General features: G+C 39.9%; 1 protein-coding gene across 1 annotated transcript in view; it reads left to right on the top strand.

Annotated features, from left to right (window-relative positions):
- Fam120b (family with sequence similarity 120B) overlaps window positions 1-14,679 on the top strand; it is a 417,663-nt gene extending 402,984 nt beyond the window's left edge. Inside the window, exon 10 of the mRNA XM_051206098.1 lies at window positions 14,669-14,679. The gene's annotated coding sequence lies outside the window, so the exon portion shown is untranslated. The remainder of the gene's footprint in view (window positions 1-14,668) is intronic.
- Window positions 14,680-25,790: the final 11,111 nt, after the last annotated feature.

Here is a 25,790-nt window from a genome sequence, read left to right as displayed (position 1 = left end):
AAACAAAAGATCAATTCAGCTTTATGACCTCTAAGATATAAGTGCCTATGAACTTTAAGATCTGCTGGTATTAAAATATTTATTGGTTAAATCTGACAGTCATAGTTATAGTCTTATCTCCAAAGACCTGTGAAGTGTGTGTTATTAAATGAAGTCTACATTGAGATGTTTTGTTCTCAGAATACATAATTTACCTGCTTAGTTTCTCTCCAAAATGTCTGTTTTAGCTAAAGAATTTCAATGACATTTGGATATTTAACTTTTTTTTTTAAGTGTCTGTAGAGTTGAGCATGTAATAAATAATAATGATTGGCAGCTTTGACATTTGGCTAGAGTAAACTTTTAGTATTAACTATGGGACTAAAAATTTTCAACAGATGATACCAAACCTGTCAGAAATTATGTTTTTCATTTTCTCAAACAAAATATCAGGTCAGTTTGGTGCACATCATCTTTCTAGTATCTAGAAAAATAACTTGAAGATTATCAGCCATCAATCCTTAGAGACTGGGTCTTTGGGATCTTCACAAACTCTGAAAAAGCTTAGTCCATTTGGCAAATTATTTTAAGCACTTGGAAAGTACAAGATGCCAAGTTAGACTCTTTTAAAATAAATAATCCTGGAACTGGGGAGATGGCTCAGTGGGTAAAGTTCTGGTTGTGTAAACTCAAAGATCTGAGTTCAGATCCCCAGCACCCATATAAAAAGCTACACACAGCTGTCTCTAGTCTAGCATTGGTGGGGGTTAAGGACAGAACAGACAGATCTTAGGAACTTGGTGGCCATCTATCTGAAAAGGTGAGCTCCAGGTTTAGTGAAAGACCCAGGCTCAAGAATGAGTTAGAAGAGCTTCAGAAATGGCTCATGAGATTGGAACACTTGCTGTGGAGTTTGAATCTCCAGCACCTGTGTAAAAAGCAAGCATAGCCTGTGCCTGCCACCAATCCCAATGTTGAAGAACAGGACAGACAAGTGTCAGGAGTTCACCCACTAGTGAGTCTAGCTGCAAAGGGAGAGAAACATATTTGAAGGTTCCCAAAGTTGGCCTCTGGCCTACACATGCATGTGTGTATACAGATGCATAGATGTGTGTGTGTACATAAACACACACACACACACACAGAGAACTAACACACACACACACACACATACACACACACACACACACACAGAGAGAGAGAAGCTAATAACAGATCATTTGTAGAGTGCTTACTTTGTACCTGATACCATTCTATGTGCAGTCCATGAAGTAACTCATTCAATTTGGCCCACAATTCTATGAATGAGATAGATCTAGTACTTTTTCCCCAATTAAAGGTTAAAAACACAAAGTCCAAGAGGAAATAACTTGGTAGAAGTCATTCACACATGTAGCAGAGAGGTAGGGTCAGGATTAGAGCCAACAAATTACGGATCCAAAATAGACTTCTTTAAAATATTTTTAATATAAAATAGACCATAAACTAAAGAATGTAAGACTGATGAAAAATTGCAAGATAGGAGAAATTATATCACTTTCAACAAAGCTGAAAGGTCTTTTCTTTTTTCATCATTTTTTAAATTTATTTTACATACCAACCACAGTTTCCCCTCCCTCCTCTTCTCCCATTCCCTCCCACTCCCTTCTCCTACCCCACCATCACCATCTACTCCTCCTCAGGCTTCCATTCATATGGGGCAAGGCCTCCCATGGGGATCACAAAGCATGGCATATCAAGTTGATGCAGGACCAAGTTCCTTCCCACTGCCATCAAGGCTAAACAAGGCATTCCACCATAAGGAGTATGTTCCTAAGAGCCAGCTCATGAATCAGGGACAGCTCCTGATTAGGGGCCCCACAAAAGAGCAAACTGTCACCCAGATGCAGAGAGTCTAGGTTCATCCCATGCCAGTTCCCTGGCTGTCAGAGCAGAGTCCATGAGCTCCCACAAGCTGAAAGGTCTTTTTAATTAAGGCGACACACAAGTTGCTATGAATAGCGGTGGTTTGTAATTAAGAAGTTGGAACTGGCCAATGTATAGTAGAAAGGAAAGCAAAAGCACACAGACAGGCTGGTGGGAGGGTTGCTGAAGGAAGCTGGTAGTTTAATCAATGAGAAGAAAAATAGGCTACAGTGATAGCAAAGTCCAGAGACAAAGTATTAAAAAAAAACAAAAACAAACAAACAAACAAACCTCATGGAAGAATATTAATGGTGTGGTGTCATGGTGCCCATAACCTCTGCCACTCAGAAGTCTGAAGCAAGAATGTTGCATACAAACATCAAGGTCAGCATGGACAGACAACATAGTGAACGGTATGCTAAGGGGGGGTATATTCAATGCGAAGTTTTAATAAAGTAATAAAGAGAAAATTTAAATATTAAATCAGCTAGCGTGGGAGCTTAGAAATGCAAAGGTTATTTAGAATTGGTAAGCAAGCAAAATGTTGGAGATACAGCTGTCTAGCCCTGGAACCTTAGTTATTTGTTTTCTACTCCACTACTAGTTCCAAACTTTAATAGATGAACTATCTGTCCTAAGAATAGAAAGAAGTTAATCAAAGGTCAAGCAGAGCAAAGGCACACAGTGAATAACAGGAGACGGTGGTGAGGGCAGCCAGAGTTGCCCTGCATCCCATTGAGTGTTTGGCAGGATAGACTCATGGGGAGAACAAAATCAAGACCTGAGCCTGAGCTTCCCAGTCTCTAGGGGCATGTTCAACATCTCAATACTCAGAGCACATCGAAGACCTATTACATCAGACTGCCTATGCCACTGTTGGTAGATTTCAAAGCTCCCAGGGAGGTTTTATTATGCCGCCAAGTTGAGAACTATTGTTACAGTAAGTTAAGTAATGAGGTTTGACCTTCAAGGATGTCGATAAGAGTAGAAAAGACAAAGGGAATCTGAAAAATAGCATGAGCAGGAAATCAATATTTCTTCTTTTGAACATACGGAAAGCCATTCTCACGGACAAACCCATGTTTTAAAGGAGAAAAGAAAGCAAAGGAAATCTCTAGAGTAAAACAAATTTGAGGAAAATCTGATATTCCAAATCATCATATAAGGCTACTTTAATGTCGAGGCCAAGGGTTGTCAGGGCCATGGGCGTGGCAGTATGACCTCCCATCTGCTCCCTTCTGTGCATTAGATGGTTTACCCTTCCCCACTTCCTCTCATCACCTGAGGATTCCGGCAGCATTTAGTGTGGCAACACAGCTTATATAGAAAGTGCTGTATTCATGGAGCCAGTTGATTTGATGCAAACATAAGCATACTCAATGGACTCCCAGTAGACTTAGCGCTTCTTCTCTTCTGGGATAATATGAATTCTGTATCGTGTGTCATAAAGATGCCTTTTAAGGTTTGACTTTTGACACTTTTGAGCCCCAAATTCTAGATCCATTAGCTGTGTTCACTGCTCTACAGCAGGGTTGTCTAAAAGTTGAATATTTATAGAATCACACATAAAAATGCAGCTGTTCTTGCTTTCCTTTGTGTGAGATGGTAAAACCTAAAGAAGCTGCCTCTGTGGTCCTTTCCTGTGTTTTATAAGATAACATTCAAGTAGACTCAGGAGTTCTTAGGGTCACCTGAGCCCCTGGATAGCTACAAATGTAACCCATACCATAAACTCACTCACATAAAACATTGAGATTTTGTGTGTAGTTTTATTTATTCACTGGGTCTTGAATGTGCACTTCTCAAGTGTGGACTTTGTAGGTGACAATGTTGTGTCATGATATCTAAAGGATAAACACCCCCATTTGCTTAGACCACCATTCATTTGAGCAGCTGTTTTCTAAACGATTTCAATGTGCTACCAAATGCTAATGAATCTACATTTTATTAGATGTTTACCAGTCAGGAGGGAAGGGGATTAGAAATGGATGTGATTTAGTCCCATTCCCTTAAAAAAATGCAACTCAATAGCAGCTTTCTACACATCATTACCCTCTCAAATCCTAGCTTCTCTCAAAATTATGAATATTAATTATGTCATATAGCACATTGTGTTCCAAAGAATGTTTTACAATCGCAGTTAGTTAATCCTCATAAAACCCCAACGCGGCACGCTAGTATTAATATTCTCATTCCATGGCTAGAGAAGTGAAGGCTCAGTAGAGCTAGACAATGCTGGATTGGACTGTGCAAGCCAGTTGAAAGATTAAAAATCTTTGCAGTTACTGGATCTTTTGCAACTCAGTATCCCCCCTAAAATGTTTTCATGAAGTGGTCCTTAGACAAGTATGTTCTCCTGCAACTATGGAACTCTGTCGAACTCAAAATCTTCAGTGATTTAGTTATCAAAAACAGAGCTTTTGAAAAGTAACTTATGTTTTCTGTAATTCAAGTACCTTCATCAAGAAAAAAAAAACTGATTCAGCAAACTGAGAAACCGAGTCATAAAAAACAAACAAACAAACAAACAAAAAACCAAGAAACAGGACAAAACAAAAACTCAACTCCTGAATTAAACAAACACTCCCTTCACATTGGAATGGGAAGAATCAGAAAACCAAATATGTTAAATGCAGCCCAGGAAATTTTGACAGCTTTTGTTTTGTTTTTCTTCCCTCTTCTGACTTATTTTTCTATCTCTTTCCTCCCAAATTGTGCTAGTAGTTAACCAACAAGTTTTACTTATTCAACACAGTATTAGTGGGAGCCTGTAGAGGTCAGGCTCCGTGAAGTTTGGGGCACACACAAAAATGGATAACAAATAACAAATATGCAATCCCTGCCCTGTGGCTCAGAGGTTAGTAGGAGAGAGAGCTGTAGAAACAAAAAGCTCAGTACAGTGCACCTCCTGCTAGTTCTGACTTAAAGTGTTGGGAAGGACACAAAGGAAGCAACACTTGATCTTCCTGGAGGACAAGAGACTGGCACGGAACTCTCCTCTGAGCACCAACTTCATTGGGTACAGAGGAAACCACATTTATTTTTTATATAGTGAATTTATTTATTATTTTTCTTATTTTACAGATTGATCCCAGTTCCTTCTCCCTCCCCTGACATCCTCTCCTATCCCACTCCCAGGGACAGTGATGCCTTGCAGGAGGGATCATCAAAATCTGTCATTTGGAGTAGGGTCTAGGCCCTCCCTCTTGCCTCTAGGTTAAGGGAATATCCCTCCATGGGGAATGTGCCCCCAAAGTCCTTTCATGCACCAGGGATACATGCTGGCTCCACTGTGAGAGGTCCCTTAGACTGCCCAGGCCTTCTAACTGAGACCCATGTTCAGAGGGCTTGAGTCGGTCCAATGCTGGTTTCCCAGCTATCAGTCTGGGGGGCCCATGAGCTCCCCCTTGTTCAGGTCAGCTGTCTCTGTGGGTTCGTGTAGCCTGGTCTTGACCCCTTTGCTCATCACTCCTCCCTCTCTGCAACTGGATTCCAGTGCTTAGCCGTGTGTGTCTGTTTCTGTTTCCATCTGATACTACATGAAGGTTCTAGGATGGCATATAAGTTAGATATCAATCTCATTATCAGGGAAGGGCATTTAAGGTAGCCTTTCCTCTGTTGCTCAGATTGCTAGTTGGGGTCATCCTTGCAGGTGTGGGGACATTTCTCTAGAGTCCATTTTCTCTTCAACCTAGATGCCCCTCATCTGAAGAATGGATAAAGAAGATGTAGTACATTTACACAATGGAATACTACTTAGTAAAAAAAAAAAAGAATTTTGAAATTTGCAGGCAAATGGATAGAACTTGAAGAAACCATCCTGAGTGAGGTAACCCAGTCATAAAAAGAGGAACATGGTCTGTACTCACTCATATATGGATTTTTAGACATAGAGCAAAGGATCCCCAGCCTATAATTCACACCGCCAGAGAAACTAGGATACAAGGAAAAACCTAAGAGATTCATTCAAGTTCCCTCACAGAAGGGGAAAGGAACAAGATCTCCTGAGCATATTGGGAGTTGGGGGGCAGTGAGTGGAGAGGGACTTAGGAGAAAGAGAATGGGAGGGGAGGAAAACATGTGGGACCAGGAAGATTGAGTCAGGTGACGAATAGATGAGAGTTAAAAAAAAAAAAAAAAAAAAAAAGAGAGAGATACCTTAATAGAGGAAGCCATTTAAACTTCTTTCTAAGGATGCTTATGTTCAACATGATTTTAAATAATGACCCAGGATAGTTAAGTACTGCTTTTCCCAGGCTTGGGCTTACTCTCCTACCTCCCTCAACCACAATCCATTTCAGCCCAGTATACATTTTCTCTCCCACAACTGAAGTCTCGGGGGGGTGAGAAGCCATAGAAATATCATGTAATGGTGCTGGAGAGAGTGTTCAGGGGTTAAGAGCACTGGGTACCAAGATTGATTCCTGCCTCTCATATCACAGCTCACGACTGTCTGTCTCCCCAGTACTTCTGACCTCCCTGGGCATCAGGTACACACACACAGTGCACAGACATATGTGCAAAGTACTCATACAAAAAAAAAAAAAAAAAAAGAAAGGAAGAAAGGAAGGGAGGAAGGAAGGAGGAAAGAAAGAAAGAGAGAAGAAGGAAAAAGAAAAACATCACATAGTAAAAAGACAGATGACTTTGTGGTTGGAGACCCCAATTTAAAAGTAATTAGTAGAAATACTAGAGAAGACAGAAACAAAGAGAAGCCAGAGATGAGAGAAAAGCCAAATGGCATTAGTAGTCCCCAAATAGTTCTATCGAATGTGATTAAATTTGGGCTCTACGAGGTTACTGATTCACATGGGTTAATGATGCAGGGGCACTTTTTAGATCAAGACACTCTGCAAATAAATGCCGTGATTGTAACGTGCCTGTAACGGAGACGGGTTGCATTCTTCCGAGGGCTGAACGCAGCTGTGCTCTGGAGCTGCCTGGTCTGAAGGCAGGCAGCCTGGGAAGATCTGAAAGAACACATGTGCGCACAGGGGTGTGACCTCCTCCAGCTCTGTTACACTGAAGAGAATTTCCTGTGCCAGCTCAGCCATAGCCTGGGTTTCCTTCAGGATATCAAGCTCCAAGTTTACAGTTCCTATCAGGGAGCCTCTTTGTTTGAACAAAGCCTCATTTGTTAGGAAGTGTCACAGATCAGCATGTATCAGATGCAAGATTGAATGTCCCACAAGCACAAAGGCATGCAGAGCTATGCCAGGATACCAGCAATGAGGCTTTTCAGCATGAGAAAACAGATGGTCAAAGTGAAAAGGGCCAGTCATTACGAAAAAAGAAATTCTTCCAGCTAACCCCCCTCTTCACTCCATTGCACTGACAGGAAAACATTTGATATGCTGCAACATCAGCTGATGTTTGTGTCCTTTTAATTAAACCAAGAGGTCTGGAATAGGGATGTCCTTGTCTTAGCAGAGAAATGATTCAAGAAAAAGATAATGGAACCTCTTTTTCTCCAGGCTTGCAAGTGGCTTGTGCGTAATTTGTCCTTTGCAAGAGCAATCAAAGATAACCGGTGCGCAATTGATTAAGGGCTTTGTGTCCTTTTAATTACTTGTTTCTACACACTGGTTTGGTTACATGCTGAAAGCAGATCCATCAGAGTTCTCTCTGAGCTGTGGAACTTTCTTTTGCTTACATGGTTTAAGGGTAAAGCTATTGGTAGGCCACCAGCACATGGAACAATCCTATCAGATAGGAAGGGATTGTGAATCTTGACTTTTTTATATTTTCAATAGGATACTAGATGTTTTCACAGGAAACAAGGTTAAAGAATGGCACAGTTTTACTTACGTATAGAAAAATAGTCTACATTTCAGGAGGATGAAGTCTTTCTTAACCTCAAAGTGAAGTTCAGAAGGTTTTTTTTGGGGGGGTTGGCTTATTTTTAATTACTGTAGTAATTAAATACTTGTTTCATTTCCAATTACTGTGATAAAATACCCTGACAAAACCAGCTTGGGGAGAAAGAGTTTATTTTAGCTTACTGTCAGGTCACATTATATCATTGTGAGAAAGTCAAACTGGCAGAACTTGAAGCAGCCATTCACATCTGTAGCCCAGAGAGGATGAGTCTGTGCATGCCAGTACTCAGTCTGCTACGAAACTGTGCTGCCCACATTCAGGATGTTTCTTCCTACTCACACACCCACAGGCCAACCTAGTCTAGACAACCCTCACTGAGACTCCCTTTGCAGTTAAGTGTAGATTGTATCAAGCTGACAATTTCCTTTGAGTACCGATCTATGGACTCACCAGCTAAAATTCCTTTGAAAAGTCATTGGAAAACTAAATAGCACGATGCACGGATTGGGTTTTTATTGTTTAGACTGAATGTGCTGACAAGCCTTTCACAACAATAATGATGAAAATCTGAGACAACTGTAGTTTAGAAAACTAACGAAATCTCTTTGCCACTCTTTATTAATACTCACTTGCTCCTAGCTTACATGCTCTGGAGAAAAAGAAAGCTGAGGTTTGTAATCTCAAAAGAAACTTGCAATGTTTAGACTATGCGGCTACCAGTTGCTGGAAAAGGAAATGTATGGAGAGCTCAGAATATGGGATTTCTAATGAGAACACTGGGTCGAGAGGCCCACCCTCCTGCTTCATCAAGTCTCTGATACATGAACGCTGTTGAAATGGTGAGCCCACCAGCCCATGCTGAAAACTCTGGGATAAATTTCAGAGTGTAGCCTCCCCTAACCTGGCATATTTCCAGAGCACTTTCAAATCACTTCTACCATGGCTGTAGACTTTAGGGGCACAGATAAATGCTTACCTACTTTGAAGCACAGGTCCTTTTTGCAAAGACCTTGCCGTGGGTCTTGAGTCAAATAGTGAAAAAGTGATCACCGTGAGTTCTAACTTACAAAGGAAGAAAGAAATCCACATCCTGAGGCCTCACGCAGTGTGTGGAGCTTATACCACGCTGGAGCTTACACGGGCATAGACTGAGGGACAAAAAGAACAGAGGAAGCACAGAGTTCCCACATAGATCCACGAGACAACCATCAACAGCACAGGAGGAAATCGGGGGTCAGAATTGAAAAACAAAGGGCCAGACTGACCACAACGAATTTTAACACAACATGTTGGGTGTTTTGTTTTGTTTAACACAACGGTGAGTTGAGCTAAGACGTGGAGACTATAAAAAGAACAAGACAGTTTCTGCCTATGTGAAACTTATCATCGATGAAGAACACAATCCGAGCTCAAACTGTGGTGTGCCTGTGCTGTTTCTCGGGTCTTTGTACTTACACTAACGGGATAGCGATATTTGGTAGGTTTATCTTATACCACCTTGCTAATCAAGGCTAATCAAGAACTGTATAGTCATGGGATTCTCCAACAACACGGAAGAGCATAGCACAGGGATGCCATGACTATACAGTTCTTGTTTTGCCCCTCCCAACTACATTCTTTTCCAGCTCTTGCGTTTTCTCTCTCTCTCATCACTATTAACTACAAGCCATCAATTACACCGATCCGTTTCCTGGTATTTCACACTATCAAACTTTTGTACATTTGTTAAAACATTCAAAGATTTCACTGTAGTCGCTCCGAATTCTTAAGATGCTACGAAAACTGTAGCAACTCAGTCATTGGGGAAACACAGCAAGGTTGTAAGCACATGACTTACTGAAATACAAATCCAAGCACTGCATTGGTGCGGCCTTGGAATTTAGATATGAGCAAAACCCTGTGGAGGTGTAAGTGAAGGGCCAGCTAACAAATATGTGAAGAGGAATTCAGTTCATTTATTGGAGGTTAAATACATATTTTCCTTGAGCGAAACACGAACGTTCTTGTGCAGCAAACCCTAGAAACAGGGAGGCACAATTCTGCTTCTCTGTCTTCAGTGAATCTGGCAACCCTTTCTCACAAAAGCTGGCTCTACAGCATGTGCTTTGTCGGTGGGCTCTGATGCAAATCGCTTCTCAGCAGAAGCAGCTCTACCATTATATTCTAATTTGCAGCCAAGCTGGCTTTCAGCTGTGCCTTGTCCTTGGGCTGTCGTCCACAGTCAGGGCCTCTCCAGGGCTTACCGGCTGTTCTCTTAACAGAAAGTGGGGGTAGCAGTCATATGTCACTGGCTTAGCAAAAAAAAAAAAAAAAAAAAAAAAAAAAAAATGCCTGCCTTGGCTGCCATTGTTCCTCTTTTATTCTAGAACCCAAATCATGAAGCCATGAACAGGGACACTCCTGCAAAGCCAGACAAAGGACAGAATATTTTCCTCAATTAGTGTTCATTTTTTTCCCTTTGCCCCATTCCCTCAGACTTAGCAATTATTTAATTAGTGCAGACTTGGATAATAATTCAATCAGCAGACCAGTAATTCACAATGGGAGCACTAACACACCACTCTAAAATCTGCACTACTTGTGAGAACGCACAGAAATCAAAGACACTGCCTAGAATTCAAGTAATTTCCAGAAGTCCCTCTGAAGCCAGCCTAGGATAAACATCCCTGAGGCAACCTCTTTGCCCTTCTCTGTCTCATTTTTATGCTTGCACTTTTCATATCTCATTCTCTGAAACGTGAAAACTTCCTCATCTAAAATAAGATAGCATTCAGAATGACTTCTAAGATATTTTTAAATTTTTATTTGCTTTCTCAAAGAAAAGAGTCAACAAATTAATTGTGTGCTTGAAGCTCAGTTCCCACTGAGAGGATCCAGAGATTTTTTTTTTTTTTTTTTACTCTCTTGTACCTTCTAGTCACACAGGTAACTGCTGGGACAATTGCTGCAACTTTGTGGAACTTTGAGTACTATTCATGAGGGACCCTAAGAGAGAGCAATAGTTTATTAATTTCCAGAGACTAATGGCTAAAATTCTGTTCCCTTTGGACTTCAATCCATGCTGTATCCAGCGCTGACTTTTGTGGTGTCCACCCAAATGCCACCTTTACAATGGCCATGAGAACATGCACCAGGTGTTCCCAGGACAGCCATGGGTTGGTCCTACTCATCTGCTGATGAGGTGGGGAAAACAGCAGATTAGGTGCATTTCTCCCCTGCTGACTTTCAAAATGACCTTTACCAGAAAACACTAAGTAAATTAGGAAGGTTTGTAAAAGTAAACCATGGATTGCACTGAGGGCTGACTGAAGACATTCCAAATGTAAACGATATCTCACTTCAAGGTATGGCATGTTTAGGAACATGAATGGAGTAAAAAAGGGGGAGATACATGAGAGACTATAAATAGAGGGTTAATATGATTGTGGTACTTAACCTAAATGCTTGAAAATGTCATAAATAAATCCCATTAGTTTGTTAAATAAATATGTGCTAATCTGTGCCACGTATCAATTCACAGATCATATGACCATGCTCGTTTGAAATTATATGGCCTAGTGACCTCACAGTGTACTTACTGCAAGTACTGTAAGTACACTGTGATGTTTACAGATTGACAAAATGACCTTATGGGGCATTTCTCAGAAAGTGAGCCATCATAGGTAGGACTGAATTACTTAGGACAGATTCTAAAGTCTTTATTACGTGACTTAATATTTGAAGTAATAAAATGGTACCGAAACATCCTTAAAACTTGGAAACAATGAGCCATTGTATTAGGTCACACTTTTAGACACCGTTGAATATTTGTCAAGGTGTTTAAAGGAATCAAGATTGAAAGACACCAGAGAATGTTGCGTGGAGTAAGATGAGGCCATGTAAGTCATCATTTAAGTTATAAAAGAAAATGAACATGTGATCCTTTGCCCAATTTTAAATGTCACTAATCAACGGTGGCATAATTTTCTGCTTACATCAACAGAGTCCTCAGAGTCCTCCTAAAAATAGAAGTATACAATTATTCCATGCCAGTGTTTAAAAGTAACACTATTTCTGTGCTAAGACACTGTTTGAAGCCACACAGCCGCTGTGAGTACAGTGGAACTACCTGGGTTTTAATTGGACCTTGTGACAGGCTTCCACAGAACTTAAATAGTGGCTATAAACCTCACTCTTGGGGCCAAATTGGGTCTGCCAGCTGCTCTTACAAATAAAGTGTGTTGGTTCACACCACACCCATGTTTTTTTTTTTTTTTTTCTGTATTGTCTGTGACTGTTTTCCCTGCTTTAGATTACATAAGACACTACTTTACATAGTGCAGTGGCCTGCAGGGACTCCTGAACTTTCCGTGGCATGTAAAAGAACAAACCAAGAGCCTATGATCAGTTTACAGATCTCACAGTGGCATTGTGGTTTTGAGATCCATGACAGCTATAGAAAATGCGGGGCCTGCCTTTCTCAGTCCCCTCCTTCTGGTGTGAAGGTTCAGCAGGATTTTTCACCTGCTTCTGGAACTTTTCTAAGGAAGAAACAGCTACTTACTGGTGAAAACCACCATTCTAGAGAATGGCCCAGCTGGTAAAGCTCACAATATCTCGATACAAAGAGGAGTTAGTCAAAACACCAGCACTCTCATTATCGATCCAGAGCAGATACAGTGCACATGTACGGTTCATTTCAAACCTGATCGCAATTTATTGGATATATTCATGAAGACTCAAATCAGAATAATTTATGTAAGAATCTGAGAAACAAAGACAGAAAGAAAGGCAGAGTGAGTAATTAACAGCTTTATGCTTTTCAATCTGTAGCTTAATTCATTCCTAACATCCTATAACACAAAAAAATATTCTATTTATTTTTATGAAGAGGGAGACTTACTGTGCATGAACACAGTAGATTAATAATTTGTCATAAATCTGATTACTAACTAGACTAGCAAAAATCTCATTTTAGGATTATATTTTTTTCCCCTCAGAAAATGATCACTACATTGCTGTGCAATGCTACAGATTTCTTTCATTATTACGGCATTTGAGCATCAGAACAGGAAAGAGAGAAACCTAAAAGGAAAGGGAGGAAATGTTCAATGAAAAATTAGGAGGAAGGGGTAGCAGATAAAAAAATCTGAGGAAGGGGAAATGTTATTTTTTTTAATCCCTATAATTACTGTAAATATACTGTGCAGGGGTACTCCCAATCCCAGCTAAAGAACAGGACAAAACCCTGTGTGCTGGGAACAGGGTGGATACAGGGTGGAAATTCTCCAGAGTCAGTGTCAGCTCATTTCTTAATCATGCTATCGTTGGCACACACAGGCCTGACTTCTCAGAGCTTATGCTATGGCAAGAACAAAAGGATTCCCAATAGGAAATCCCTGCTGTGACTCTGCAGCCAGGTCTACTGTGAAGACTGCAAAGTCAGCAGAGGCGAAACAGAGGATGCCTCACTTCAGAGTCAAACCCATGGTCCAATGCACTGTACAAGGCAATATGGTTGCACAGGACTGTCCTGCAAACAACAGCAAAGGCTCTGACAGACACTATTAGAGAAAACAAGAATCCAGTGACAGGTTCGGCCTCTTTAAGAGGTATTTTCCAAGTAATTAGCAATTAGTAATTAGCATTTTTATCCCTGCTTTTAGCAAAAGAGATGAACTTTGACCTTATTCTACTAAGTTTTAATGGGATACAACACTGACAGTTACTGCTCTGGTTTACCCGGCTTTATTTAGCATAATCATTATACATGAAAAGAATACAAAAGAAAAGGAAACAAATAGAAATATCTCAGAGCTACCTGACTGGGAGGGCTGGTGAGCTGGCACCCAATGCCAACCCTGACCATCTGAGTCTGACCCCTGGATCCTACATAGTGAAAGGAAAGGAGAGGACCAACTCTAGAAAGTTTTATTCTGACATCCACACACTTGTCTTAGTACGTGTAAATACACCAGATGAATAAATACATGAATAAACAAGTGAACATTTAAAATTTTTAAAGGTTATACAATCCTAGATATTTTTTATAACGGAGACAGTATTTATTTGTTACTATTTTTGTTAGAAAAAAATTGAATATAATACATAAAACCTGTTCTTTCTTGGGGGGTGGTGGTTGAGACAGGATTTCTCTGTATAGCTTTGTCTGTTCTGGAACTCACAGAGATCTGGTTGCCTCTGCCTCCTAAATGCTGGAATTAAAAGCCTGCATCACCACCAGGTAGTAAACTCATTCTTAAATGATTTTTTAATACATATCTGGACTTGTCTTTTAAATGTTTACTAATTTATGTGGGGGAGGCATGCATGCTGAGGTCAGAGGATTGCTTGCAAGAATTGTTTTGTTTCTTTCCACTAGAATTCTGGGATTGGCTCATCTCATCTCATTTGGCTGCTAAGACATCCTAGTGGCTCAGAAAACTGAATTAACTTTTTAAAATCGTCCAACTACTTCTTCCAGTAGCAATTTCACATTCCTGAGCTTTGATATCTGAAGTGGCCAATACTCTAGCCTTCAGCTAGACGTTTTTGTTTTCTCATTGGTAGTCAATATCCATGTCATTTTGATCAGGGCAGAGAAACTGACTTCAAAGTAAGGTAAAGAGAAGAAGAAGAAGGAGAAGGAGAAGGAGAAGGAGAAGGAGAAGGAGAAGGAGAAGGAGAAGAAGAAGAAGAAGAAGGAGGAGAAGGAGGAGGAGGAGGAGGAATAATGCTCTAGTGTACTGAAGACATCGTTGTAAAATCCTCATCATCCTTCCAACTCCCTCTGAATTAGGCAATGATACTTGACTTGTGCAAAACTTGATTACCCATAGACATTGTGCAGATGTGTCCATCTGGTATGCAGGTCTTTACATGACTGTTCTATGGCCAGTCTGCCAGGAGCTGGCGTGTGTGTGTGTGTGTGTGTGTGTGTGTGTGTGTGTGTGTGTGTAGCTGGCTCAGACTGGCTTAAGGGAAGAAAGTGTGGGGGGCCACACACTCATAATGAACAGCACCACTGCTCACCACATATTCTCAAGACTGGTATTTAAATTTTACATACGTCAGAATCATTTGAGGAAACCTCATAAAAACACAGACCCTACTATTCTCTAAGAAATTTTCTTTTGTCTATAATATATTCCTGGACTCTGTTAACCTGGTTATTCTAATTTGAGTATTTCCTGGTCCACAGCTCGAGAATACCTCCCTAACACAAAGTAATACACTTTTTTCCCTGTAACATTTCAGTCACCACTCCCTTACCCTTATTATGAATGTTGACAAATGCAATCACAAACTGAATATTTAGCACAAAAAAAAAAAAAAAAACTGGGGGAGAAAAGGGTACTTGAACATTCAACCTCTGGGCATCAACAGATTTTTCTTTTTTTTTAAAATTTGTTAGGTGGGAATGCAATTCAGTACAGCATTTGCATAGTATGAATGAGTAAAGACCTGGGTTTGATCCTAAGCAGTCCCCTCCAGAAAAATCAAATCACACACACATACACACACACACACACACACACACAAGAAAATTTGGGCCAGTGAAATGACTCAGCCAGGTAAGAGCGCTATGTCACCAAGTCTGCCTACCTAAGTTCAATTCCTTGCACCCACAAGTGAAGGGAGAAAACTAATTCCCGCAATTATCCTCTGACTCCCAAATGCAAACTGTGGTATGGGACACACACATGTGCCCACCAAGTACATCCCCCAACACACACTCTAAATAAATCGTTTTTTCCTAAATCAGTATTTTTCTTAAATTCCAAATACAATTTACCTGTATTTATTAGTTCATTCCTACATCTACAATCAGCCATTAAGCACAGTTGTACATCAAAATGCCAATACTAGCATACCCAAGATTGACAACTTTAAACTCTCATCGTCAACCTCTGTCCATGTTTACTTGATTGCTTTGACATTTGGTAGCATAATTCGTATCTCAGCCAGCGATCACTGTCAATTATAAGCAGGCACTCTCCCTTGAAACTGTCTCAGCAACCTAGAACCACACACCCTTTCCCATGATTGGGAAGCAGGAAGGAAAAGACATCTCAAACTTTCAAGAGCCAGATCATACAGACACAGGGACCTGCTGAGTTTAGAATTTGCTCAGTAGGTGATGAGAGCTCACTGAAGGGCTTTGACTAAAGGAACATCCCGACCACAATAGTTTCAAAGATTCCACATTGCTTACATCATAAACTCTAAGGACTTTGTTACAGTTTATATGAAAATATTCTGCCGAAAACAGACAACATACATTTTAATAACTTCATAAAATTATAAGTCACTGTAATGCACATATAATATTTTCCTCCCTTCTCTGAAATAAAGGGAAAAGGAGGGGAGAATATGGCGCTCCTCAAAAAAAAAAAAAACCTCAGGCGTTTAAAAACAAAACAAAACAAAAACGCAGGAGTAAATTTCTAAGAATGGTATCTATGTCACAGTTATTTACTGATGATGTGCTTATAATAGGTGCTACACAAGTATGGGGGAGCGAGGCAGGCAGCATCATCCCTCTCCAAAAATTTTACAGACTACAAAGATAGCATTAAACAAATAATCAAACAAGCTATGGTTCTTGCACATTGGGTCCCTGCTGTTCGAAGCAGTGCTAAGCTTGGGTTTCTTTTCAAATGAGCTTCCTTCCCTGTTCCACTTCTCTTTAAGAGAAGACCTCATCATCATCATTCTCAAATCCGTAGCCTACAGACCCTCTTTGCTTCGCGCCTACACAGTGCTGAGGCCTGCTATTTCATTTTCTGTGTTTTTTTTTTTTTTTCAATTATTGTCCTTAATGTGAACTCCTTTACAATGTGAACTTCCAGTTTTTCTTGACTATTTGGCCACACTAGATAGCCATTTTCACAAGGCGACAAGTGGCCAGACCTTCACAGAAAATCCCCACTTCAGAAGTGATCTGTTTGCTCTACTTTGGTCAAAGTTGTGCTCAGTCCCTGTCACTTGGCTCCCACACAGAGGCCAAGGCTCTTGGGCTGATCATGTATCTTGGCTTGCCTCCCCGTATCTGGCTTGCCTCACTCATCTATTTCCAGACCCTGTAAGTTTAGTTTGTAATTCCCTCTCTGCAGAGGGACTAGAGAGACAGTTTTCATGCCTAACCCTCCCCCCACCCTCAGGATTCTGCTGCTGATGAAGATTTACTGTTCTTTATTCAACTTGCTAATTCAAGTATTTCCTCAGTTCTTTTTCCAGAAGTGCCTTTCTTTAGACCCACTTTGTTGAGGCGAACTGGATTACTCAGTGGCCAGCCCTAAACAGGTCATGCTGCTGTCTGCTCCAACGTCTTCAGTCTTAATGGAATTTCCCTGTCTAAATTCACATCAGCTTCCAAAATGATGAATGTCCAATTCCCTCTACCTAGTATTCTGCCATGTTCCATATCTTCTCCACAAAACCATTTCTTACTTCTCAGTTGAATGTGGAATAGATCACAGACAACAAATGATAGCCATTATCATCTAAATCCACATAAGGCCCCTCGAATTGTCCATTTTACATTTGAGATTCTGAATGGCTGAATTCTATCAAATTTATCTCCCATGTCCCATTACCCTGGCAGAAAATACTAAACACTTGAAATGAAAAGAGATTTCACTAAAATGCTAATTGTAAAAACAATAGAAGGCAATGGATATGCTATAATTAAAACAAAAAGTACATTTGTGTGTACATGTATGTATGTTACAAATTATTTACCTGGGGGCCAAGGAGATGATTCTGTGATTAAGAGTACATAAGGTTGGATCCCAGAACTCCAGTTGCGGAGCTCTCAGTCTCCTGCAATTCCAGCTCCAGGAGATGTAAAACCTCTGGCCTCTGTGGGTACCAACTTACACATGCACATATCACACACACACACACACACACACACACACACACACGAAAATGAAATAAAAGCAAATGCTTTAAATATATATCTTCTTTAAAAGGACCTGCTAGAATAATGAATTCTAGAGATTATAATTATCTTTATGATTTGAGTGTGTCATTCCTCAGAAAGTTAATATCACAAGAAAAGTAAAAACACATATGTGTGTCTGTGTGTGCAGCAGCTTAATTTCTTATCCAGTGTGGCACAGGTATGGAAACATCTGGTCTACCTACATTGTAAATAGGATGAGCAGAAGACAAACATGCTGTTTGAAAAATGTGTCACACAAACCCCCCCCCCCTACTGCTTCTAGAGAGCAGCCTCCTGAAGTCATCAGTCAGGTACACAGATGCCCAGCTAACACTGCTCTTGATAGCCATGTGCTCAAACACCTGAGGCACACACACAAAATTCCCCTGTCAACTACTTTTTTTGGCTCAGACCCAAGGTCAGAGGAGATTCCTCCTCCCACCCCCACCCCAGCTCTCTCTCTGGCAACCTCTAATCAATAGAGTTGCATCTGTTTCCTGGTCCCATACCTTATTCTGCTTCATCTTGACATTTAAAAGTGAAATTTAATGAATAAAATAGAATTTTTTTTTTTTTTTTTAAAAAGCAGCTGTTCTCTAGAAGGCAAGAGATACACAAACATATTGCTCACGACCGACAGCTTCAGCTCAGTCCAGCTTAGTATAACCCCATACTTCATTGACAACCTTTTTCCGACTCAGGCTAGCCCAATCCTTTCTCCTGTTTGTAATTCCTTGGGGATCCCAGGTCTTGGCAGGCACAACGACCTCTAACCTCAAACCGGTAGTGTCTGCTTTTCTTTCTCTGCCATTCAACCCTTCTAACTGCCTGACTTAGGCACACACAGCAGGCCTGCCTCCACATTCCTTCCCTCGATCCCAATTCAGACTCCATTCCCTCTCCCTTTGCTGTTCGAGACAGATGAACTTTTTCTCTCGGATTGTGTCTTGGTCTTGTTCCTGAAGCCGGTCACCCCTAACTCTTAACTTCTCCCCACAAACAGAAGGCTCATTATGTAACCAGTATCCAAACCCTGGGGTTTCCAAATTAGGAGATAAAGGTGAAAAGAGCCCCAAACGCTCCTGATCCTTATACTTCTGTGATGAATCTTGGGAACAAATCGAAATGGTGAACAGAAACATTTCATCAGAATATCAGTTATTCAGGATATCCAAATACAGGCAGATGCTACATGAGTGCTTCCTAAAGGCCTAATGAATGGTCCATTGTCTTAGACTCCCTTGTGGGAAGGCACAGTGGAAGAACTGAGAAAATGTGTAATTCTGAGAGTCTACAGTTGATAGCACAATCTCTGATGCTCTACTAAGACTTTGATGTGTTGTTCAGTTTACAAATTCCAATTTCCTAGGACTGGTTTGTCCGTCTGTTTGTTTGCTTTTGAGACAAGTTCTTTCTACATAGTCCAGCTGTCTTGGAACTCACTATGTACAACAGGCCAGCCCTGAACTCACAGAGATTGGTCTGCCTCTGCCTCCTGAGTGCTGAGATTTAAGGCCTGGGCCATGATGGCCAACCACAGTTCTTTTTAAAATTCATGCTGTGATTTAAGAACCAACAAGCTAGAACCTCTGCTGTGTAATATTCAGAACCTGTCCTGAAATTTGCAAGGATAGCAGTTCTAAGAAGTAGGGCTTTCAAGAGGACATACCCAAACTACCAAAGTCCTTCCAAAATCCTCCCACAAACACATAGATCTATGACAGCAATAGTCCATCATCCTGGTACCAATTTCTGTCTTAGTTAGGGTTACTATTGCTGTAATGAACCACTGTGACCAAAAGCAGTATGGGGAGGAAAGGGTTTATTTGGCTTAAGCTACCACATTGGTGTTCATCACTGAAGGAAATCAGGGCAGGAACTCTGAAGGGTAAAAGGGCCAGTCAAAGAAACCCACTTTGAGCCAACTCTGTCCCTGACCAACTAAAACACAGAGACAAACAGTTCCTGCGCATCCTGAGCAGGAAAGCAACCAATCTCTGAGCATCCTGAGCAGGGAAGCAACCAATCTCTGAGCACCCTGAACAGGAAACCAACCAATTCCTAAGCAACTTTGACTCTGAATCCAGAGCCAGTGAAAGAAATACAAGCAGGATCTGAAACCTGAGCCAGTGAAGGAAACACTTTATCCCTGGGCTCAGAACCAAAGAAAAACACCCTGACATGTCATCAGGAAGAGATTGATGCTGCTATCAAAAGGCTAGTTATCAAGTAGGATCCTGATAAGAAGTAGTGGGCCAGCCTCCATTTCCTATGAGAGGAAGCCGCCCACAGGCCCTCATACAATGGATCCCTTGATCTTGGGATTTCCAACCTCCCAAATAGGAATCAAGTATTCTTACATTGTTTATCATTTGTTTTCTTTATCTGTGCTTGTTGAATTCATGAAGTCTATATTTACTTTGTACTCAGCATGGTATTTAAAATAGTGTTTTTAAGCACTAGAGGTAAAACATAAGTTGGATAGACAAGGTCCTTCCTAGTGAATCTTACATTCTGACAGGAGAAATGCCTTTGTGGTCATCATAGCAAGGAAATAGAATAATTAATGAAATTGTGAGCCAATTTCTCTAGAAAAGGGAAGCATTATGTATGTATGCATGTACATGCATATGTACATTCTACACTCTATGTGCATCTCAATATTCACATTAAGCCAGGAAATATAAAATGAGAAAATAACCATATCTATAGCACTTTGGTTTTGTTCTTTTAACTTGGGAAAAATGCTTCAGCAATTGCTTTAGGATTCTGCTACTATCTTTTAGAGTATCATCATATAGGTTGTTAAATATATATATTCTTGCTAACACAAATTTTCAAATATCAAGCAGTGACAGATAACTCTTACTGGAATTCACAAATCTTAACCCACCCCGTCAGAAAAACACCATGGAAGGAAAGTGTGTGAGCTGGCAAACAGATACCAGGGCAAGTGCCCAGAGAATGTACAGCAGGATGTATGCACATTTCCTCTCTGCTAACTTTTACACTCAGTCACCACAGGCTCCCTCAGAATTCCTGGGACCACACTTAGCCTTTCCCTTAATATACACAAGGAGCCTCACAAATGAATGCCTGTCTGGATGTAAATAGAAACTGAAGGAGGGGGCATGAAACCATAAGAGCCATCTGCGAGGCTTGCTGCTGGCTTCATTCACCCTTTCTCGCTCTTGCACAGAGACATATTTCATTTGAGAGTGTGAATGTGCGTGACCAACACGAAAGCTGAGCGTTTTCAAACCAGCCAGCAATCTCTGAGCTGATTCAGCTCTGTTCCTACTTCCCCAGGCCTCTTGGGGCAGACTGGGAGCAGGTGTGAAGTTCCAGTTTATTAGCAAGTTAAGTCCATGTTGCCGAGAGGCCTAATAGACTAGCTGATCTCCATGAAGACAGAAAAAGTATTGTGCTGGGGAGACACATGAGAAAGAAAAATCATTTTTTACCATTAGAAACAGCACCTGCTGGGTGTGTTCCATATTCCAGACATCGTGCTAAGTAATTGGGGTGTGCCGTGCTATTCATTAAATCTTTTCAGACAAGTTATTGAATCTTTTGTGGATAAGAAACATTAAAATTACAGACAATGTTGAGATCCAAGAGCCATTAAAGCCGGAAATGTCACCCGTCTGTAATCCTAGTGTTTTTGAGGCAGAGGCAGCAGATTTCTGTAAGTTCCAAGCTAGCCAGGGCCACCTAAAGAGACCCTCTCTCAAAAAACAAAAGAAAAAATATGCAAACAAGATTGCAAATGGTATTAAAGAGAATTTCTAAGTTGTCTTCTCTGCACTGTGATTTTAATTTTTCACTTTACTTTACCAAAAGAATTTAAAACTTGGGGCGGCCTATCTGCTGAGTGCAGCGTGACCCATAAGGTTTGATCAGCTATGGGAAGCTTTCGGTTCAGCTACAACTTTAGCCATAGTGGGTAAAATGTGAACATGCATTTTTTTTTTTAAACTGGGATTTGAGCATGTGCCACAATGAAGTAAGTATGATATGAAATTATTTTGACCAGTGTTAATTTGGAAATTAAAAGAAATTAAGGACTGGAGTTGCAGTCTGACTTTGTGTGGATGCCATACTTCTTTCTCTATTTATACTTTTGCCCCAGCCATCTGGCTTTTCATATACTTACCAAGATAAATAAAGCAGATATGCTGTTTTCTTCTAGTTTAGATAATTTCTTTCTATTCATCTATATCAAGAACATCAGACTAGTAGGCCAAAAAGTTAAACCAGATGACAAATGACCTAATGCTGACAGCAATGGAAACTCAACCTAACACTTTTAGAAGCAGGAATTATATCACAGCAGTTATAATCATGATGAGATAGGGTTGTGGAATGTATGTTTAACTATGCAAAGATGTGCTGCATTTGTTTATGTTATGGAGTATTTATTTAACTATGTAAAGATGTCTTGCTATTTTACCTTGCCTGCTTGAGGCTCCTGATTGATCTAATAAAAAGCTGGATGGTCAATAGTGAGATTGGAGGTACAGGTGGGACTTCTGGGCAGGGAGAATAAGTAAGAGGAAAATTTAGGCTCAAGGGAGAAAGAGACTTCAGGGGCCAGACAGAGAGACACTAAGGAAGCAGTCAAGTAGAACATATAGAAATGAAAGGAAGGTAAAATGTCCCAAGACAAAATGCAAATGGATAGAAACAAGTGAGATTAATTTAAAAGAGCAAGAGAGAGATGCCTGAGTTAGGGCCAAGCATTCACAATTAATAATAAGCCTCCATGTCTTTATTTGACTGCTGGTTAGATGCCCAAAGAAAATTTCAGCTATAGGGTAGGATTGTTAATATAACTTGTGGATGTTAAATTCAGCCCCACAAAGATTACCTTATGTCCTTGATGAAGGATTACTCATGGAAAGAAAATGCATGGAGCCCCATTATCCCAACATAACTTTTTTCTCACATCCACTTATCTGTCCAAAAAAAAAAAAAAAAAAAAAAAAAAAGAAAGAAACTTCTCTGGGCTAGATAATATAGCTCAGCAGACAAATGCCTGCCTAGAATGTACAAGACAGCACTAGAAAAATTATGCTTCTCAATTAATAAGCATAAGTGGAAGAGGGAGACACAGGCATTCACATATGTATTTCTTATCATTTTAGACCACCATTGAACACTGCATTACTTTTCACTATTTCTTTGATAAGCCAGGAGATTGTTCAAATGTAAACATACCAAAGAGAGGAACAGAAAACAGCCAACCTCAATGAGGAGAGATATGGAAATGATTCCACAGAGACTCTTAGGACTAACTTTAACTGTCTTCATATGTCTAAAACAAGAATTATTTATATGCATCTAGCATCATCCTTCTGCATGTGGGCATCTAATTTTTCCATCACTGTGTGTTGAAGAGATTATCATTTATCTAAAGTGTGTTTTTGAAGTCTTTGTTGAAAATTTGGTAAGTACAGTGTGTAGGCCTATTTATTGGGTCATCTAATTTTTTTCTCACACTTATTACTTCCCAATAGGAAATACAAACATACAAAAAAATTTGCTTTTCAGCTTTTGCTTCTCCTCTTTATATAATATGAGCTCTACATGAACAAAATTTTTCCTTGTCTATTTTTATTGAGCATTTAAAACATTATCAGGTACCTGCTAAGTAGAGTCCTGATAACCCACAGTGATAAAAAAAAAAAATCTGGATTAAAAGAGAACATTAAGCAAGGATCCTTGGCTTTGTGGGATCTGATAAAAAACAAAGGTAAAAACGTACTTTTGAAATTTGTGATCTAAGTGGGGCTATTTGAAAGAGATTTTCCTACAGTGTTTCAAAAATTTGAGAAAGGTAGGTGTTGCCTAAATTTACAGCAGTGCCACACTGCATTGTGGGGAAGAAAGTGTTAAATTCTTAAAATCAAAAGACCTTCCTGAGCCTGGAATCTTTGATGCTCTGCCTTGTGGTGAGCCTCTCATGTCATAGTGTTTCCCCACTAGAAGCAGAAAGCTGTATTCCAGCAGATGTATGGGCCCATCATCAGTTGTTTATAAAAGCAAGGACATCTCCTAGCATTAGGGAAAGATTAAAGAAGAAATCCTGGAAAGAATGCATAAATATCTTTTTGTCTCAGGTCCTAGAGAATGGGGAAAGTCGGAAGACAGGAGCATGTTAGGGAGAGGCATACTTAAAAAACATCTAAAGCACTGAAGGTCCTGTTTGTGTCAGACATGAATATAATTTCATGTGTCACCCAAAGCATGAACAGGTCATGAAATATGTTTCTAGGGTCAATGTCATCTCTAGAAATTTCTGGAAATTTTTATAATTGATAATTCTCCCCTACATCTAGTACAATGATGTTAAATTTTATATACACACCATCAATCATACTGTTCTGTACTCAAGATTTAGCAAACTTTTTTCCCATGAAGGAATAAGAATTCAAAGTTATCACAACCTTTGCTTGAAAAATCCTACATATAATCAACTCCTAAATGTTCTAAATTAATAGTGATGGCTTGTCTAAGTCCAAAGACTTGCCAATGCAGAAAATATTAACTACAAATATCCTCTAGCACTGAGCCGAAACAGAATTAAAATGCTGCAGAAGTTTCCTTTTGAAGTTGACATCACTCACACATCAAAACCCCCACTGAAAGATTTTATTGGCTGTGAGATACAATGAGTTGATTTCAGAGACAAGAATTTTAGTTTTTATTTTTATAGAACTAAGAGACACTATTCCCAAAGTAAGTGCTAATTTCTTAGAATTATCAGTTTAGTTACCCTGTTTATTGCAGCTAAGGGTTTCACCAAGGTACAAAATGTCCTCTACTTTCAATTTCTTTTGTTTTTATATAAAAGATGAATCATCTCTAGAGCAGATTTTAGAACTTTGGATGAAGGATAAGAAATGCATGAAAATTAATTAATGAAGGAACTACAGGAATCGCTGAAGTATAATTACATAATTATACAATATCATAATAGGCTTTTGTCATAAATAAATGTTAAAATTTGAATCAAATAAACATTTAAAGAGCATTTATGGTAGTAGTAACACGATGAAATGCAAGCTTGTTGAATCTTCTGATGCCTTGCTGTTTGAATATGCTGAAGAAGAAAGTGAATAGAGCAAAAGCATTATTTTAGTTTCGCTTATAGGAGAAACTGCTTTGAAAAGTAATGACTTTTGTGTAAGACAATTGATAGAAAATTGACATTATATTTGATGAAAAGAGTTGGTCCTTCATATTACCTAGGGAATATTCACTGATGTTTCAAGATTGAGAAGTAGTGTTACGTACTTGAGACACCATTTCCCCCTGAAGTTTCCCTGCTGATAAATCTTATATATCCATAACCTTCACTCTTTTACAAAATCTTGGGAGAAATCTAAGTTGGTAAAGTGCTTGTCTTACAAGCATGGCTACCTGCTTTTGATCTGTAGAATATATGTAATAAATATCCAGGTGTCATCTCATATGCTTGTAATCCCAATACTGGGGAGGTGGAGGTGGGCGGATCCCTGGGACTCACCAGCCAGCCTAGTTGAACTGGCAAGGTCCAGGTGAGTGTAGGACTATCTCAAAATAAATACAAAAAATTGAAAATAGAAAAAAGGATATAGTACTTAGTGAATAACACAAGTTTGCTCTCTGGCCTACACACCACACACACACACACACACACACACACACACACACACACACACGCACACGCACATATGCCACTTACCCATAATCTGAACACAGACACACACACATACTCAAATTTCTTTAGTTCAGTGATTAAAGTTCTTGCCATACAAGCATGAGAACTGGAATTTGGATCCCCAGGACTCACATAAAATCTGGACAGGTGTGGTCTCTGCCTTGTAATCTCAACATTTTGGAAACAGGGACAGGGGATTGTCTGGGGCAAGCTAGCTGGCTAGACTAGCCAGAATCAGTGAATTCCATTTTCTTCAAGATACCCTGCCTTGATAATTAAAGAACAAAATGGAGAGCAATTGAAGAAGACACCCAGCACCAACTTTGGACCTACATGTGTATATAACCATATGTACCTGAACATGTATGGGCCCACATACAAGCAAAGGCCATATGCCACATGCACATGCACATGCAAAACAAGTTATTCTTACACTTATTTCTGACACAGCAA

Source organism: Phodopus roborovskii, unplaced genomic scaffold (genome assembly GCF_943737965.1).
Source record: "Phodopus roborovskii unplaced genomic scaffold, PHOROB, whole genome shotgun sequence".
Taxonomy (NCBI): domain Eukaryota; kingdom Metazoa; phylum Chordata; class Mammalia; order Rodentia; family Cricetidae; genus Phodopus; species Phodopus roborovskii.
The sequence above is the reverse complement of the archived record's forward strand: the minus strand, read 5'-3'. Positions and strand labels throughout refer to the sequence as shown.